This window comes from Electrophorus electricus, chromosome 20 (assembly GCF_041902795.1).
Source record: "Electrophorus electricus isolate QZ-2024a chromosome 20, ASM4190279v1, whole genome shotgun sequence".
NCBI classification, from domain to species: domain Eukaryota; kingdom Metazoa; phylum Chordata; class Actinopteri; order Gymnotiformes; family Gymnotidae; genus Electrophorus; species Electrophorus electricus.
The window spans coordinates 4,343,383-4,362,700 of NC_137516.1; the positions used below are offsets into that span (position 1 = coordinate 4,343,383).

At 43.6% G+C, this 19,318-nt stretch overlaps 2 long non-coding RNA genes across 2 annotated transcripts in view; one reads left to right on the top strand and one right to left on the bottom strand.

Moving 5' to 3' along the window:
* The window catches only part of LOC145652594 (uncharacterized), a 57,091-nt gene extending 44,490 nt beyond the window's left edge, over positions 1–12,601 (bottom strand). The window contains exon 1 of the long non-coding RNA XR_014118855.1: positions 12,264–12,601. This is a non-coding gene — a long non-coding RNA (uncharacterized LOC145652594). The remainder of the gene's footprint in view (positions 1–12,263) is intronic.
* A 128-nt stretch (positions 12,602–12,729) lies between these two features.
* Positions 12,730–18,302, top strand: LOC145652579 (uncharacterized). The gene is made up of 4 exons (XR_014118799.1): positions 12,730–12,872; positions 13,605–13,782; positions 17,902–18,012; positions 18,116–18,302. It is a non-coding gene; the product is annotated as an uncharacterized LOC145652579 (long non-coding RNA).
* The last annotated feature ends 1,016 nt before the right edge of the window (positions 18,303–19,318 follow it).

Below are 19,318 nucleotides of genomic sequence, written 5' to 3' on the forward strand. Positions count from 1 at the left end.
ATTTTTCTTCTTTGACCACAAAACAACAAGTTTAATTTTAATACATTTTTAGTAGTTGCATGATATGGATCAGCGGACACTAGATCCTTTAGAGCTGAAGAAGTGATCAAAATGTACCCATCTGGTAAAAGCTCTGTTCAGATCAGAAAAAAATGGACATTGAAAAACAAACATGATTCAGTCATTTATACTCTGCCGTCTACAATCTGTGCCATCTTTTTGTAAAGTACATCCTGCCTAGGCTGATCCCAGACCAGCCCTGCAATGCTTTAGGCAGAGAGCCATTCCTGCATCAGATCTGAGATCAGCCGTTTGGCTGGCTCCAGTCTCCTTTGCATGCTCTAGGAGAGAGGTGCTAAAGTGAATGTAAATGCGAGAGGCTGCGGTGTACATGTGGCTGCTGCGTTTGCTCAAGTCACAGCAAGGAAAGGGAGAGACAGCCTGACCACACTGATCCCAGGACAGAGCAAAGAGGGTTAAACGTAGATGGCTTATCTGACCAGTGTGGTCTCTGTCTCAGACCGATTACAGATATAAGATGGGAAAACACTGATTATGCACACAGTATGAAGTATTCAGAAAAAGACCAATGACAACGTAACACACGCACACACACACACACACACACAATCATCCTCTCCTGCAGCTTAAATAATACGCTCACGTAATGCTTTACATGTTTCAGCCTAGAGCAGGCAAGAAAAACTAGAGCATCAAACTCGCACACACACACACACACACGCACACACACACGCACACACACACACACGCACACACACACGCACACACACACACACACACACACATATAAACACATAAGCAGTCACCCAGCAAAACACAAACAAAACAATAAGCCTTCAAAACCATGCTAAATTAATCAGTATGCAAACTGTACCTAACATCTGCTTCCTATCACTTTTATCTGGAGCTGTTCTTCCTTCTAGCAGCTCACTGTCTGTCTTTCTGCTTCACACATGGACATACCATGCCTCCACAGATAGGGAGAGCTCCCCTGGGACTGGTACGCTCACACCGACCTACACGTCACCCAGGTGGACCACCTTTAAAAGTTTCCCCTTTACCTCTCCACAACTGTAATGGTTAAATAGAGAAGGAGACCAGTTAATCACGGCCTCTCATCAGTGGATAACCAGTGGTCCTTGTTCTGCACAAATGTGTTGGTTGATTATTGTATTATTTTCTAGCACATGCAGAGAACTGCATGCGAACTTTGCCGATGGCCATACCTCTGCAAGTTCTTCATCCGAGTCGACTGCAACTTTGCCAAGGAATAAATCAGCAGTCTGACTGATGAGCTGAATCACCTATTGACCAACAACTGAACAATGAAGGTACCAAAACACGGAGAGACTCGCTTCAGGGGGGATTTTGTTTCAACACGCACAAAGTGAACTCTCCGCACACAGAGAGCAGCCTGGCCTACAGTGAGGACTGTGAGCACAGAGGACAATCTACACCACACAAGAATGTACAGGACTAAGGGCAGAGCTAAGAAAGAACATTGCATAGGCTACTCGCCAGTGTTTGGCGAGAGCTTTATGGATTGCAGTCAGCCAAGTCAGACAGATAATAAAAGAGTAGTTAAAGGAATCTGAACACACTGCTTTGATCTCTCTCTCTCTCTCTCTCTCTCTCTCTCTCTCTCTCTCTCTCTCTCTCTCTCTCTCTCTCTCTCTCTCTCTCTCTCTCTCTCTCTCTCTCTCACGTGACCCTTGAGCCCTGCATGTGACTTCCATTTATTCACACATAACCCATCATTACATGATATACATTGCACCACTGATCTAACACTAGTATTATAATTGATATACTGTATTTGTTTATTGTTATACATTATATATTGTTGTACATCACCAGGCTATATTATAGCCTATAGTCATATTCATATTCTCTGCGCTATACAGTATGGTACTAATCAAAACTTCCATCCAAATCCTCACTATTGTTCTTACACATCATACATTCATGAGCATAAACCAACAGCCAAATTCCAGTATGTTTAAAGTCTGTGCCATAAGACTCCTCCCGTTACATGCACACGCACACACACACGCACACACACACACACACACACGCACACACACACACAAACACACAGAAGTAACTACTAACTAGTAATGTTTCCTTATTTACTTTGATTGTACTTGTGTTTTGTGACTAATGTCTTTTGGCTGAACCCTGGTGCTGGATTTATCTTTCAGTTCTAGAAGCCAGTACTACTATTGAACTATAGACTTCAGAACTTAAGTTAAAATTGATTATGATATTTTTACTTGATCAATAAGAGTGTAGTAAGTAGAGTAATAAGTATTAAATTATTATGAATCTTAATGCTGATTGTTACATTTGGTGTTATCTAAACTTACCTAAAAGTCAATAATTATTGTTATTAAAAATCAAATGTCATATTTTGACTTGATTGATATGATTGTAATAAATAGATAATACATATGTGAAATTTAACTTCAGTATATTTAATGTCGATTGTTAAATGTAATGTTACCTAAACTTCCACCACGCCATAAGTAATTTTATGAGACTGATTACTTTAAATAATGCAACTAGAACTTAAATAATAAAAATAATAGCTTTGGTTATATAAATACATGTATAAACATAAATGTATGCCAAGTGTAAGTGCAAAATTTAGCTTTGGTGTTAGTTACTTAAGATGCACTCATGTATTGTTAATAAGTAATTGACATTACAAGGCTCACAATAGCATGTAAACAATGATATGTTTCCTTTTTCTCTTTAATAATAACAATTAACACCGCTTTTCTCACTCCATTAATGATTGCTAATTAATAAACCCTCACTTATTACAATAGGCTATTATTAATTAAAATCCTTTTGGATCGCATTAAAATAGTATCTAGAGCAGATCTCGTACATGCACTGCCAAACCGTACAAAGACATTCTGAGTGCTGGTGTTGTTCAGTGATTATTTATCTGTAATAACTAACAAAATTAAATGTAGAGTTTGGGTTCACATATGCTGTGATTGCATGCACGGTAAATTCTGGAACACTGCCTTCATTCGCATTGTTGGAACATCGTGGAAGCACTGAATGCTTGTTTAGCTGTAATAATTAACAGGGTTGATTACACAGCGCAGGTCTGTATCACGGATACTTTGACTGCATTCAGAACAGGTTTTGGAGCAGGTTTCCTTCACCCACACTGTTGCACCATTGCAGAGGCACCCAAATACTGATGGTATTTAGTGTTTTGTTTAGTTTAGATTATACGGTTCTAATTCAAGTGCACATGTCCAGAATAGATCCCTCACCTGAACTGCTGAAACACTGTGGAGGCTTGTTGTTATTCCATCCTTTGTTAATTGGTAATAATTAGCAGGATCGATTATACACTGTGCGTCACAGAGGTTGCTACACCCTGTGCAATGCCTTTACCTGGTGTGCAGTCATAGTGCCCTCCCAGGTCTTTGTTGCTGGGTAAACATTCAGGATGCCATTTTTTTTTTTTTGAATATCTAACTGCTTTTCCACTGGAAAATCTGCATTGGACTAGACATTCTGCAGACACTCTCCTACAGCCAAGCCCCAGAAGGTCCATCACTTCCCCTAGAACCAAGCTCAGTCTTCCTGAAGTCAGGAAGTAGCAAAAGCTACTTCCTGCCACCACCATTCAGAGTATTAACACAGAATCTTGTCCTTTGCAAACCTTTTGGACTCCTTCCAATTTTCCAACTTCCCACTCAATACATGAAAGACCCTCAAATGAGTATCAACAACTTTCCTTTCTGTGTCACCTTTTTAATTTTCACCTTCCACAATGGGAGTCAAACCACCACTCTGCTCTTTATGACACCTCATGTCATGAATATGAAGTCTGCTTTGCTGCTCAGCACAGCCCCATGTCCTCTGGAGAATGGGAATTTTATGATCATTCCCCAAAAAGGGATGAATCTTTGTACCATGATGAGTATAACAGGCACACCATACTGCCCCCTAGGCACAGTAGGCGTGAACCACACCATGATCCCTACAGCTAGATATGAGCATGATGAAGATGAGCCACCTCTCATCTTATGGCTACAAGCAAGAGCCAGGACTCAGTTGTGCCCCGCATCTGAAGTAGCTGGACGTGCTTGTTTAAACATTGAGTGTTTTGATCATGAGAAGCATAACTATAACATTGAGCATGACATCATAGACATAACGCATTACCTTCTCGACCTACTTCATTGCACACACAGACACAGAGTCAAATTAATCTGGAAGACAACTTTCGGATCAGTTCACACTTTTATAGAAGCACAACCAGTTGACATCCACAGTGACTTTGTTCTGCTATGAGATGCACTGGCAAAATAATATTCACCTTTTGCAGATGATACCTCAGCGACTATAACAGCTGTTCAAATCAAACACAGCCACAATGATCACGCTCAAGACACGCTTACCTCTGGGGAAAAAAATGGCTGATAAAATGGGCCTTACACAACTTGCTCCTATGTGTACAGACACTTCTAACACTTCTTACCTGGCATGACGACCCATTCATACTGGACATATGAAGGTTTACCCGGAAGGCCCACACTTAGAACCAGAAAGCTAAACCTTCTCTAAATGTTCCATCCTGCTGTAACAGAAGGCCAAAAAAGGTAGACAGACTGGCAACACAAGTCCAAGGGGGTGGCCAACCATAGTCACGCAATCAGCAGAAGGATTGTGACAACCACTATTCCTTCCATAATTACAAGGGATTGGAGTCAGGGTGGCCACCCGTTGGAGCATCGCAACTAAGTCAGGAATGTGGAGCCTGAGTGACAGGCCACTGCCAAGTTGAGATCAGAAGTTCAGCTTCTGCAATTGCAAGAATGTCCAAGGCTTATGATTCTTGCATCAAGACGCTAAACAAGGAATTTGAAAAATGCCCTTGTGAGAGCCATAATGGTCCACCAGTAGCATGAATAAGCAGGCGACCTTCCCCACCATTGCTCCAATGTCATTGGTTGGTGACAGGAACCCTTAGGTGAGAGCACACCCTTGCCAGCTGCATATAAGCCCCTTTACATTCTTTCTGTTTCATGTTGCCCACTTCTGCAATTCTCAATCAACAATGTACTCTGGTCCTGAGCACAAAATGGAAGCCAGGTGCTGACCAGTAAGCCCAAGAACATCTCAGAACAAACACTTTCCCAAGTCCACCAAGTCACAAGTGAGTTTGATGTGGTAGTCCCTGTGAGGCTTGCTGGATTTCCCCTTCAGTTGAAGATCCTGAAAGGACAAAGGCTTGACTTTTTACAGGCTTTCTTTTAACCAGCCCCATGTTTCTTTGAGTTGATGCTTACCACTTGCTGAAAACCTTGGTTGAGTTAATAAGTCATTCAGCTTACTTTTTACTGCAGAAAGCAACAAACTGCACCATCAGGTGACCACTCATGAAATCTTAGGCTACGTATCAATAGCACATTTCATAACTTCAAACTTTCCATAACTGTGATTGGCAAGTTCCCAAGGTCACTCAACAGCTTTCACTCCCAGGACAAAAATGATATCCATTATTCCAGACAGAATGTCATGAGACAACCATCTTATCTCTCTTACTGTGAGGGTGGACCTCAGTAAGAGATGGTTTTTCATGCAGTTGACCAGATTCAGCCTTCTACTTGTAGTATGACCACTAGTGTAGCCTCATCCAGGTTTTGAGGATGAGCGCCAACAACAGCTCTCAAAAGCTGATGCTCTCACAATGGAATAGCTTCAAAGGACACAGCAGAAACCATTGCTGTCTTTCTGATGAACCATGTGTTCAGCCATTGGGTCTCACCCTTGGCTATCAATTCTGGTCTTGGTACCCATTTCACAGCCACATTTTCACAGAACCTACTCTTCTATTACAGTTTCTCTTCCATTACAATTTCTCTATTGCCCAGAAGATCTGAGCATTATAGATGTACATACTGACCACCAATGTATGACAGATTTACCTGTGCACCTCCAGAAGACCTCTGCTTGGGCATAAGAAAATGTGCAAGCCAATGCCAGAGGCCAGCACCAAAGGCTTATCTCTTCAGGAAAGGCACTAACCATGAATACAACACTAGTGATAAAGTCTTACACTTCAACTTCGCTAAATCAACCTGCATGGAAACCTGTCTTATCCTTCAACCTACATTCATACCCAGAGGGTTTACATCCATTTGGATCCCTGAAAAGCTTTTCAGAAACATCTCCTTAACTCTTGATCGCATGGGTGACCAGTTTGACAAGGGTGGTTGAACATACCCAGCAGGTGTACATGTTGTTGACCAGCTGAATAAATTCTCATGATCAACTTGGCCATCCTCAATAGTGTAATGGAATCCAAACTTACTTGTCAATATTAGGTCCTTGGAAACTATCCAAAGGTGTGGGGGTATATTTACAGCATTTAGCTGATCCTTTTATCCAAAGCTAGTTATGACTTAATACAAGTTGAGCATTAACAATGGAACCTGGTGGGAGTGGGGTTTGAATTGGCAAACTTCCAATTACTAGTCAAATACCTTAACTAGTCAAGTACCTTAATCACTGAGCTACCACCATTCAACAGCAACCTCTCCTCGAAGGGACCAAAACTCTGGACAACTTTGGACTTTACTGAGTCCCTTAATCAAAAGACTCACTGAACCATGGAAAATGATGAACATGGTTTCATCCTCATGAAACCATTTGGTTGGGTCATCACTGCAGGCACTTCCTCAGGGACACAAATGTTCTACACTCTATGTTCTGACTCACTCAGTAACATCCCTCAACTCCTTCTTTTCTAACCATTTGAGGTACTTCCTCTTTCCTCCCCAAGGGTTGATGAGACCACACAATAGAACTGCAAATTCTTCATTTGAGTCAACTGCGGCTTTCACCGGGAATGAATCAGGACTCCAACCATCAGGTGAATTGCTCATGGACTGTCAGCTGAACAACGTAAGTAATGACGAACAGAGTGACATGCTTCGGTGGGATTTCTGTTACAACATGCACAAAGAGAACTCTCTCCACACGCAGAGAGCAGCCTGACCTACTGTGGGGGCCACAAAGGACAAATGACACCAGGTAAGACTACATTCTGCCAGAATTACATTAGAACATTGCATAGGCTACTCGCCAGTGTTTGGCGAGAGCTTTATGGATTGCAGTCAGCCAAGTCAGACAGATAATAAAAGAGTAGTTAAAGGAATCTGAACACACTGCTTTGATCTCTCTCTCTCTCTCTCTCTCTCTCTCTCTCTTCTCTCTCTCTCTCTCTTCTCTCTCTCTCTCTCTCTTTCTCTCTCTCTCACGTGACCCTTGAGCCCTGCATGTGTCTACCATTTATTCACAACTAACCCATCATTAGCCATTTGATCTTCTGTGTCTTTGGTCTGAGATAATCAACACTGCACCACTGACCTAACACTAGTATTACAATTGATATACTGTATTTGTTTATGGTTAAGTACATTACCAGGCTATATTGTAGCCTATATTTTCCCTCGCGTCCATTAAAATTAGTCATATTCATATTCTCTGCGCTATACAGTATGGTACTAATCAAAACTTCCATCCAAATCTTCACTATTGTTCTTACACATCACACATTCGTGAGCATAAACCAACAGCCGAATTAAACACTGTGCCATAAGACTCCCCTGTGTTTGCCAAAATCTCCTGCCCTTACATGTATGCACACACACACACACACACACACACACACACACACACACACACACAGCTAGTAATTCATTCAGTGATTCCTTTTTTGCTTTGACTGTACTTGTGTTTTGTGACTAATGTATTTTGGTTGAACCCTGTTACCGGATTTGTTCTTTTTCAGGTATAGCCTGAAGCCAATACTACTACTGTATAACTATATAACTACTACCATATAACTATATAACTATAAACCTCAGAACGGAAGTTATCAATATTATCATTTTAAAACTGATGATATTTTGACTTTATCAATAAGATTGTAATAGGTATTTGGAACTTTATTTCAGATTTAGCTCATATTTAGTTTCATATTTAATATCAATATGAATCTAATGCTGATTGTTAAATTTAATGTTATGCAAACGTTTTGTAAATAATTTTATGAGACTGATTATTTTAAATAATTTAACTAGAACTTACACACAAAGGCACAGGCACAAACACACACACACACACACACCCTGCGTAATTCAAACACATGTCTTCTAGGCCAGGTCTCTTGATGACTTAGTGCTATGATGTGCTCCTGATAGAAATCACAGCTGAGCAATATGACACAGACACTGGCAACATGCCATACATCATACCTGCACCTAACGCAGTGTCGTAAACCCACAGTCCTTTGCTCAGGGGGAAGGCGGGCTCAGGCATTAACTAACACCTGTTCTGTCGCCAGGCACAACCTGATGGCCATGATTATGAATATGATTATGATGATGTCAGTGAGGATGATGAGGATGAAGATGCTCATTCATCCCAGCATTTACCATCCTGCTGAGTTCACCTCTCTGCCAGCACCAGAGGGGAGGAGAGGTGAGGAGGGGAGGCAACGGGCAGAGGCCCGTTACGTAATCCGGACACGGCCGAGGCTGTTCATATCACTGAAAAAAAGATGAGCATCGTGAAGAGGTGGGGTGGGATGGAGAGAGAGGGAGAGAGAGAGGGAGAGAGAGAGGGAGGGAGAGAGAGAGAGAGAGAGAGAGAGAGAGAGGGAGAGAGGAAGGGAGAGAGAGAGAGAGAGGGAGAGGGAGACAGAGAGAGAGGGAGAGAGAGAGAGAGAGAGAGAGAGAGAGAGAGAGAGAGACAGAGAGAGAGAGAGAGAGAGAGAGGGAGAGAGAGAGAGAGAGAGAGAGAGAGAGAGAGAGAGAGAGAGAGGGAGACAGAGAAAGGGATGTGTGTCTCTGTCTCAGAGAGAGAGAGAGAGATGTGTGTCTCTGTCTCAGAGAGAGAGAGAGAGAGACAGAGAGAGAGGGAGAGGGAGACAGAGAGAGAGGGAGAGGGAGACAGAGAGAGAGGGAGAGAGAGAGAGAGAGCGAGAGGGAGAGAGAGAGAGAGAGAGAGAGAGAGAGGAGAGAGAGAGAGAGAGAGAGAGAGGGAGAGGGAGACAGAGAGAGAGGGAGAGGGAGACAGAGAGAGAGGGAGAGAGAGAGAGAGAGCGAGAGGGAGAGAGAGAGAGAGAGAGAGAGAGAGAGAGAGAGAGAGAGAGAGAGGTGTCCGGTACAGCCAGCAGAGCACACAGTGCATCACCGTGTCCAGATGTTCCCACAGTGCTGTGGCAGGACACACACAGACTTCAGATTAGCACTGCAGCTGGAGGCTAGGCAGAGCCAGACCTCTTCTACCACACAGGCAGCAGTGGTAAGCAAAGCACGGAGGCTTTAATGCCAGTCCAGCAAAACGGAGCCACAGACTCGATATGGAAGTGAACCAGACGTTCAGGTTGCCTGCACACGTCCTCCTCAGCTTCCTCCTCCCCAGGGCCTGTACCTGAGTCACATGTACAGATGCAAGGGGCCTGATTACTAACACTGACCATGTTGGAATATGATTTGCCAACAGAGGTAAACTGGGCTGAAATGCTTTGGCACACAGTTGTAGACACAAACACAGAACTAGAATTTGAAAGGTCAATCAGAATGTTCTAGCAATTGATCACTTTTTGGACTTTTGCCACAGCAGTGACGACACACTGTTATGGGAGGCGACACTGAGTCACTGTTCGTTTGATTTACTCTCCAGTTCTTTCCACCTTAGGCCTGTTTGTGTTTATTGATCATGTTGGAATTTATCAGTGTAACAGAAATGGAATTTAGTACTAAGTACATCCTTATTCGGTCGTTACGCAATCACAGTTTTCACCCAGCGATGAGTAAAATGTTTAAAAACGAGACAGCCTGTATAATGTTGGTCATTATATAAGATCCATAACCCGGTGTGCACAGCAATCCAGAGCGGCATTCCACTTATAATGTTCCCTGGGAAAATATAGCCTGGTTGTGTAAGAATGAAAGAGGAAAACGTCTGTGACCGGTGCTGTCCGAAAATATGAATACAGCCAGACAGTAATTCTGCGGCACGGTGAAAGTACGCTGCTTGTCACTAACAGGACTGAAATGTCCCAATCCTGAGGACACCCCCCTGCTTGCCAAACATTAGTGGACCATTAGGCAATTTTTGTTATGTAAATCCATGAGAGAGAAGCACTGGGGCTACAGCTGGACTGTACATTTGGAAAGCAACCTTATACTCCCCGGCTGTGACTGTATATATGCTGTAGTCACAATAACTCAATCTCTCTCTAAATATAGCGCTTTATTGTTGTTAGTATAATTTCTGTATAAATAATAAATTGCGGGAGTTCTAAATGATACTATATTGTGCGTGCCTGTGTGTGAGTGTATGTATATGTGTGTATATAACAGTAGCGCACACAGCAGTTACACATCATGCATAAGTATTAGTTATTGACACTAACAGTGTTCTTCACCCTCCAGCTTGAGGCCACATGCCAGACAATCTGAAGACCTGCAAGAACATTAAAGAACCAGGAACAAACAGTACGGCTCGGGCTGTAGTCAGGCCAGATGACGGGAGACTAATGTTGCCCGCTGCATTGCCCTGTGTTTCCCATTAGCACTGCACTATTCACAAGAGAAAGCAAACGAGTTTGAGGAAGAGAAAGAGGGAGAAAATGTTTTTTTTAACTGACATTTTCGCTAAACCCTCTGCAGCGCCACTTAGTGCTATTTAGCCTAACAGCACAAAGTATAAACAGACTAATCCTTCTTATGCAATATAATACTTTAATACCCCAATACTGCTGTTGGACGGTGCACCTCTTTGTGCTGTGACTGCACCGGCGTGACTGACGTAGCAGAGTACGGTTCGATACCCTTCATCACCACCACATCATATGGTTTTATGTGAAACTCAAATGCTTTGGGTTTGTAATCACATATCCTGTATGCATGCACCTTCTAAATGCATTGGATTAACTGCTACACACATGTAGAGCTGTATTAACACACACACACACTCATAATCAAATAACCATGCATAATCTATGGTAAAGGATTTTTTTTAATGCAAGCCTATAGTGACTCTTTTTTCTGATTAATTTGATTAATAATGGACAGGATATATATTGATTCAAAATGTGCGTGTCTGGGGCTCAACAAACATTCTTAATTCAAATACCCAGGTAATAAAACTGTTGTGGCCATAAGATAGAATAGCTAAATATAAACCTTCTAAATTATTACTGTAAATATCCCACCGTTTACTCTAACCCCAGCAAAACAGTGCTACTGCACCTCCAGACCGTCGCTGTACTGATAGCATCAGCTTGGCAGCAGCTCCCCAAAGGACTACATATCCCAGCATGCCATAGCACCTACAGTTGACCCAGCTCACCCATCCTCATGCCAAAATCGGAGCATTTTCAAATATAAGCTTTCAGTGGTATGTGTCATTGTAACCTGCACTAGCAGTAGAGCGTCACCCCACCCCCCAATACACACACCCCGTCCCCAGTTCAGGTGTAGTACCTGAGCTGTTCATCTTGAAATGTCATGCTGCTTCTTGCAAAGATCAGCAAAAAGCATTAGGACCTAGCCAACTGCACACACACACACACACACACGTAGGTGTACGCAAACACACACACAAGCCCACACAAGAGCCAGATGAAGGAAAACCAAATGGCTGTAATTTAACCATCTTCTGAGCTGTGTGGCATATGGAAAGCAGTGTTGCTGTTCTGTGTCCTGGTGCTGGCTAGCATGGCCACTCTGAAAGAGGCTTCCGAAACCCATGTACGTCTGTCACACACATCCACTCCACACACCGTGGCTCTAACTCAGAGGCACCGCAAAGGCAGCTTTTGTTTTGACAGGACGACCTAAATGTGTCCCGTAGCCTTCAGACCACACACACACACACACACAGCGAGAGCCATAAAGATCCAGAGCTAGATGCACGTTATTAAAATGCGTATTACACAACGCATAACTGCCCCACTGAATATGGAGCCTCATACTAAATACCACATCCGCCTGCGTATCCAATAGGTACACTGCAGAACAGAGACCAGAATATCAAACGGGGCCACTGCGCCGTTACCGAACATCACGCTAATGTCCACTACCAGCGGCTGCACGGTCCCGTCACATCAGCCCGACCACACGTCTACTCCCGTCGCTCCTGCCCGACAGCTCGGCGGAACAGCCCCGCGCTCTGCAGAGACCCCCGGGTACCTCTTCTATCCGCGGCAGCGCTCCGCCAACGCTGCGTCCTCCCGCTCCGAAACGGCGACCCCCGCGGACGCTGCCGTATCCAACGGGTTACGGGTAGCTGGAGAGAGAGAGAGAGAGAGAGAGAGAGAGAGAGCGCCAGAGAGGGAGAGCAGATACCGCCGGTCGCCGTTCCGTAATGCCCCGAGTCTAAAAAAGGTTCATTGATGCGAGTGTCGGAGAAAGCCAGAGAGTGTCTCACGCGCGCCGACACACGCGCTCCTCGCACACGGCTGGAGCGGAGCGCACACGCGAACACGCCTCCCCCTCGCTCTCTCTCTCTCTCTCTCTCTCTCTCTCTCTCTCTCTCTCTCTCTCTCGTTTGTCACTGTTGTAGCAACGCCACCCCCCCTCCACCCGCTTTCCCCGTCAGCCAGGGTTAGTGCAGCAGCAGTACAGGGCAGCGTGCGGCCGTGCTTTTGGACAGCAGTCAATCTCTCCTCTATCACTCCGTCTGTTTTATGTGCATTAGAGTCTATTTGTTCTTCTAGCACGGCTCTCCGGCAGAGCGTAGCTCCGCCGCCTACGAGGTTGCAAATAGACCGTGATTAAAGCCGACAAGGTCAACATCAGGTATTTTGGGGGACTTTCTTCTTATAGCCTGCTCCACATTACCCGTCTTCCGCGTCTACGAGTTTTAGCCTACATTGCTTTTGCTTGCTGCATTTTACACCTTCACGTTTTGTTGTTATTTCTCTGAGAGCTGTGATTCTGAATGCAAGATCACTAAAGGATGGCTCCAACCCAGTCAATCTCTCTCTCTCTCTCTCTCTCTCTCTCTCTCTCTCTCTCACACACACACACACACACACACATTAAAAAACCACATAAAGCGGGCTTGGACCAATCGGTCGTCTTCAGTGCGTAGTGGCAGGACTCCTAGTTACCCTGCCCAATCAGAGAGCAGAAGCAGAGGGGCATTAATGGGAATTATTTGGACAGTTCAGGATTTCCCTATAAAGGGCGGCGGACGCACCAGGCAAGGCTGCCCACTGTGGCCTAGTTCGGTACTACAGACACAAGCTGAGACCCGATCACCGCATGCCCTGGCACGCGGACAAATGACTGTATCGCGAAAGGGAACTGACAGAAAAGACGAATATAATGCAGATGTGTATCACGTTTATTTAATTTAATTAATTAATTTATTAATTTTTGCAGCAACCTCTCTCCAGCGCTTTCTCATCTTCTCATTATTATCTCACCATCTCTTTCTCTGACACCAGCTCTCTCCTGTCAGTTTCTAAACTGCCACGTCTCTGCTTCTCTGTCTCATCCCCTCTGCTTGCCCTCTGCCTGCTCCAGGGCCCTAGTCGTCTGCGGACATCCTGCGGCGCACAAACCCTCCTGAAGCCACACCAGCACGACGACTGTGACCCTGAAGGCACGCGCTGGTCCTGACTCTGGAGCTGATGCGGTTTCTGTGCAGTGTTTCCGAATGTTTCCAAATGATGTCTTTCCTCTCTTAAAGGGGAACACTGTGGTCAGTTACACACAAACAAAAACACACTCCCAAATACCCACCACCCACACATACACAAGCAACAACACAACCCCAACCCCCCCCACACACATGCATACACAAAAACACACACCCAAACGTATACAAACATACATAGATTACTGGCCACACCTGATTGACTGGTGCAGCCAGTGTAATGTGATCACTGTGCTATGGCAAAGATGTTTAAAAAGTCTTCAAACAAAAAACAAGCACTACACCAGCATGCAGCTCGCGCTGTAATAGTCACAACAACAGAACACTAGACGTGGAGTATGAAAGCCTCTCAGCCAATCAGCAGAGGCTGACTGGAGTTCATCTGCCATTCTCACGAAAGGGAGTGAACTATGGTGATGGTGTGCACTAACCCCTCAAACCTGAGAGATGTTATTTTAATGATCAGGGGCATATTATTCAGTACCTACATGGAAAGTGTGTAGTTTTAAGAGGAATGAGAGTGTGGACCCACTGGTAGGTGCTCCATCTCCTGCAGGTGGAGTGGTGCACTGAGCAGTCACTCCGAGTTCTCTCTGCCCTATCACACTCTGACAAACACAACCAAGAACAATACAAAAATGCATCAGAGTGGGCGGGGCACAGGTGTGACGGGGAGCATCAGTAACAGGCAGAGTGGGTGGGGCACAGGTGTGATGGGGAGCATCAGTAACAGGCAGAGTGGGCGGGGCACAGGTGTGACGGGGAGCATCAGTAACAGGCAGAGTGGGCGGGGCACAGGTGTGACGGGGAGCATCAGAAACAGGCAGAGTGGGCGGGGCACAGGTGTGACGGGGAGCATCAGTAACAGGCAGAGTGGGCCAATAATGTCAATAGTGTTATCTAAATAGCTAATGTTAGCTAACATTGTGATCAATATTATAAAATCTATAGTCTACTATTGAGCTGCATATTATCAGTGTTACTATTATCAATACCCTCCTTGTTCTGTATCAATCAGAATCAAAGACATATGAACTTTTCAATGTTAGCAACAGTGGCTGGTAGCTAAATGTTAATGTCAAACCCTCATTATAATGTTATTCTTCAAATGCTCTTTCCAGTGGGCTTTATTACACGTGACCGACGGGTGAGGATACACTCAGAGTGAAGGAGAAAGGTCCCTGCAATGTGGAGGTTTACACCCAAAATAGTGAATTAACACCTACTGTTGAGCCGTGGAGCTGCGAACACATGGTTAGATTACAGGAATTTAATAACAGTTCCAGAACATGACTTTCCACCTGTTCAAGGCACAGTGGCTTATTATTTCTGCTGTAATGCGAAGCCATGAAAAAAGGTAGTGAAGAGGCGCCGATATCTGAACATGAACAAAGGTTTTTTATATCCAGGAAATTCTCACATTTCAGTCGTTATGAGCTGAGGTCCCCTTGTAGGCAAAATGCATCAGTAATTTCAGCCCTCCATATCACTGAAACCCTATATACACACAGAATGGTACAACCAAAGTATTATTAGCCAGTTCCCAAATATGCATAGATTCCTGCTTCATGTACCATGATTCGCTAAAACAAGTCTGTGACATTTTTCTACATTTGGAAAGGTGTCCCATGCCACTGTTGCACAGATACTGTCATACACTCGTTGAGCGGAATGAGAGTAGTGATCCGTACCTTCTCACTGTTTCTGATTGGCTGAATGAGTGTAGTGATCCATACCTTCTCACTGTTTCTGATTGGCTGAATGAGTGTAGTGATCCGTACCTTCTCATTGGTTCTGATTGGCTGAATGAGTGTAGTGATCCGTACCTTCTCACTGGTTCTGATTGGCTGAATGAGTGTGGTGATCCGTACCTTCTCATTGATTCTGATTGGCTGAATGAGTGTGGTGATCCGTTCCTTCTCATTGGTTCTGATTGGCTGAATGATTGTAGTGATCCGTATCTTCTCAATGGTTCTGATTGGCTGAATGAATGTAGTGATCCGTACCTTCTCATTGGTTCTGATTGGCTGAATGAGTGTAGTGATCCGTACCTTCTCACTGGTTCTGATTGGCTGAATGAGTGTAGTGATCTGTACCTTCTCACTGGTTCTGATTGGCTGAATGAGTGTAGTGATCCATACCTTCTCATTGGTTCTGATTGGCTGAATGAGTGTAGTGATCCATACCTTCTCATTGGTTCTGATTGGCTGAATGAGTGTAGTGATCCATACCTTCTCATTGGTTCTGACTGGCTGAATGAGTGTAGTGATCTGTACCTTCTCATTGGTTCTGACTGGCCCATTGGTCCTTTTCACAGTCTCTCACACCCGATCACTCACACACACACACACACACACACACACACACACACACACACAGAGAGAGAGAGAGAGACTTGTGGTATTACCATATTACTGTTAAATAATGCTAAACCCAAGCAGAAGCAAATAATTGAGTTCTAGCCATTTATTTTATGTCCACTAATGGAAATCTACTGAAGCATCATGTTACATGGCTGTTTAGAAGGGAGAGAAAATACTTTAATACTCTCTCTCTCTCACACACACACACACACACACACACCACACACACACATATATATATACACACACACACACACACACACACACACACACACACACACTCACACACACACCACACACACACACACACACCACACACACACACACACACACCACACACACACACACACACACCACACACACACACACTCACACACACACACACACACACACACACACACACACACACACACACACACACACCCACACACACACATTTGCTCTTCTCTGCCCTTTTCTCTCTCCCTCTGTAAGCATAAAGATTGTATTTTTATGTATATACTTAAAATGCTTTACAATTATTTGGCATAAATATTTGTAGTACCTTGCAGATACCTACACACGCGCACACACACAAAACAAACACACTTTTACAAACGCATACACAATTACAATTACATTGTTCGCAAACACTCACTGACAGACACACACAAAACTTGGCAACTGTATATCTGCATGAGAGAAAGCATAGCTACACAGCACAACCTTCATTGTACAAAACACATTCACACCCAAGTGATATCCTATGTTAAACACACCCAATGTAAAACACACTAACAAAATTGCCTACTCTGTATTCTTAATCCTTACAACAGAACAAGCCATACACAATACAGCTACACTCATCTTAATCTACTAATATAATCCTATAATCTACAAATAATCTACAGTATACTATAATCCAAACATCTGAGGGTAATGGTACTACATAGCATTGTCCAAAATCTATGGATAATCTACACCCTGACAGCCCTGAGGAAGTCCAATGAGACACTGCAGGTCCAGAGGCCATCATGTTTACCCACAATACATTGCTGCTGCTACTCTCTGCCCACTGGTGATGTCACAGGCTTCCTGTGGAATTATTAATATCATTCTGATGCTGTTACATAAAAACTGATGCCGGATTATACTGCTACTATACAGAAAAAGGCCACCAAAAAGGCAGATTAACACCAGGCCAGAGAGAATTTCCCTCATGTTGGTATTAAGGTCTAACTGAGCTGACAAACGCGTAAGTGTATATTATACATGTAGGTCATAGTAAATTATCTTTGGGCAGTTACCTTGACAGAGTGCAATGCACGCCAACACCACTGACCGAAGAACATGCAACTTTAATTTAATTACTATACTGACTGCCGTTAATCAAACCCACAGCCCTCTCTGGATAAATGACTATGAAATGACATCAGTGATGCAGATAAGATTATGAAAAGATGTCAGTGATGCAGTTGAGTTTATAAAAATATATACAAGTACGATTATGGGTACAAAGCATGTGCTCATGGCTGCATCAGTGTGAGAAGGATCAGTACACCTCGGACTAATGCAAGCACTGAGAGTCAGTAAGGCCATGAGTCTGTGTGGTACATCTTTTTAGTAATGCAGTGCAGTCATGCAAATAAATGACCACTAGGTGGGGCTAAGGGTTTTCTACAGTTCAAAATGAACTCCACTTGATGTCCTGATTTTTTTTAAAAAAAATTAACATACTTTCAACATAGTGCCTAAAAAAAATCTTTCATCAATTTAAGATCTGTGATAAAATTCTGATTATGTTTTCTTAAACTGGTTTCAGCTCCCAGAACTTCAGAACCACTTCAGAGCGCAGCTGAAGGACCTCTTAGCCTGTTGAAAGAGACCACTGCCATTAGGGAGCACCGTCATGAAGGGGTGCGCTTGGTCTTAGGTAGGCGGACCATGTCAAAGTAACAGTCACATGAATGCCATCTTTCAAAACAACATGCATGTAAATGACACCTCTTGATCAAAGCCTGCATTAACATTTTCAGTGATTTGGGCTACAGCAGCTCTCTGTGCTGTGGGGTAAGACCAGACGGCCTGACCCCCATACACATCCCAGAGCCTTGGGTGCCCACGGCCCTGGCAACGGTCCACAGTTGACCTTCCTAGGACCAACTTTTGTAGGTATTAACTACTGCATACCAGGAACATCCAACCAGACCTGCTGTTTTGGAGATGCTCTGAGCCAGTCATCAAGCAATCCGTTTTTAAACTCATTCAGATCCTTACACTAGCCAACCTTTCCTGCTTCTAACACATCAGCTTCAAGAGCTGATACATATTTTATGTATTAATACATAAAAAAAAAGAGATTAATTTGCTTGATGCTATTTTAATGTCTTAATTAAGTCAAAAACGCGTTGGATGTTTAGGCTGGCTGGTGATAAATTTTAGGACCCATTCGTGAATTATAGTTGGGTGGCATGAAGCCTGATGGTAACGCCAACTGTAGTTACCTGTGTCATGGCCCCCTACCACTGAAATTAATATTAAGGGTTGAAATTTCCCCACGTTGTGTCAGTTCTTCTTTCTTCTGGACTGAGGGGGTTGTGTGCCACTCATCCCAGCTAAGACCACTGGGCTGACACGATGTCAGATGTTGTCATGACAACACTGTTCGCATTAGGCTTCATTTTTATATATACATTTTTTGCTTTATTTGCACACAGGAGCTGCTCCACCCACTGATTGAATTATACGATATTTGTACATTTGTCTTACGTGATCGTGTTTCATCTGTCACACGAGACAAAAGTGTAAAAAAAAGGCTGAATATTCAGCATTTGTTTTTCCTAGAGTTTTGACCATTTTTGACATTTCAGTGGAAGATGTGCAGAGAACTTTGATTTGGTCAGAGAAGTAAGTAAGAGAGTGAGTATGAATGCATGCACCCGAATCCACGTCGTCACACTCATAATCAGGTAACATACAATAAATAGCGTGATGGCCTGACCTGGTACAAATCACTGGGATCAGATGCATTGGTTCTGGCAACATGTTTGCTGCATGATGTAACATTAAAAGCAAAAATAAACATCAACAAAATGTTCACCAAAGGACAAATGTTATTTAAACATTTTCTTTCTTTTACTAATCTGGAATCAGTTATAAAATACACTGTACTCCACTCTCACACAAACTTTTTCCACTCACCTCTCAAGTTCTGTCCCTTAGCAAACTGGTACAGGTGA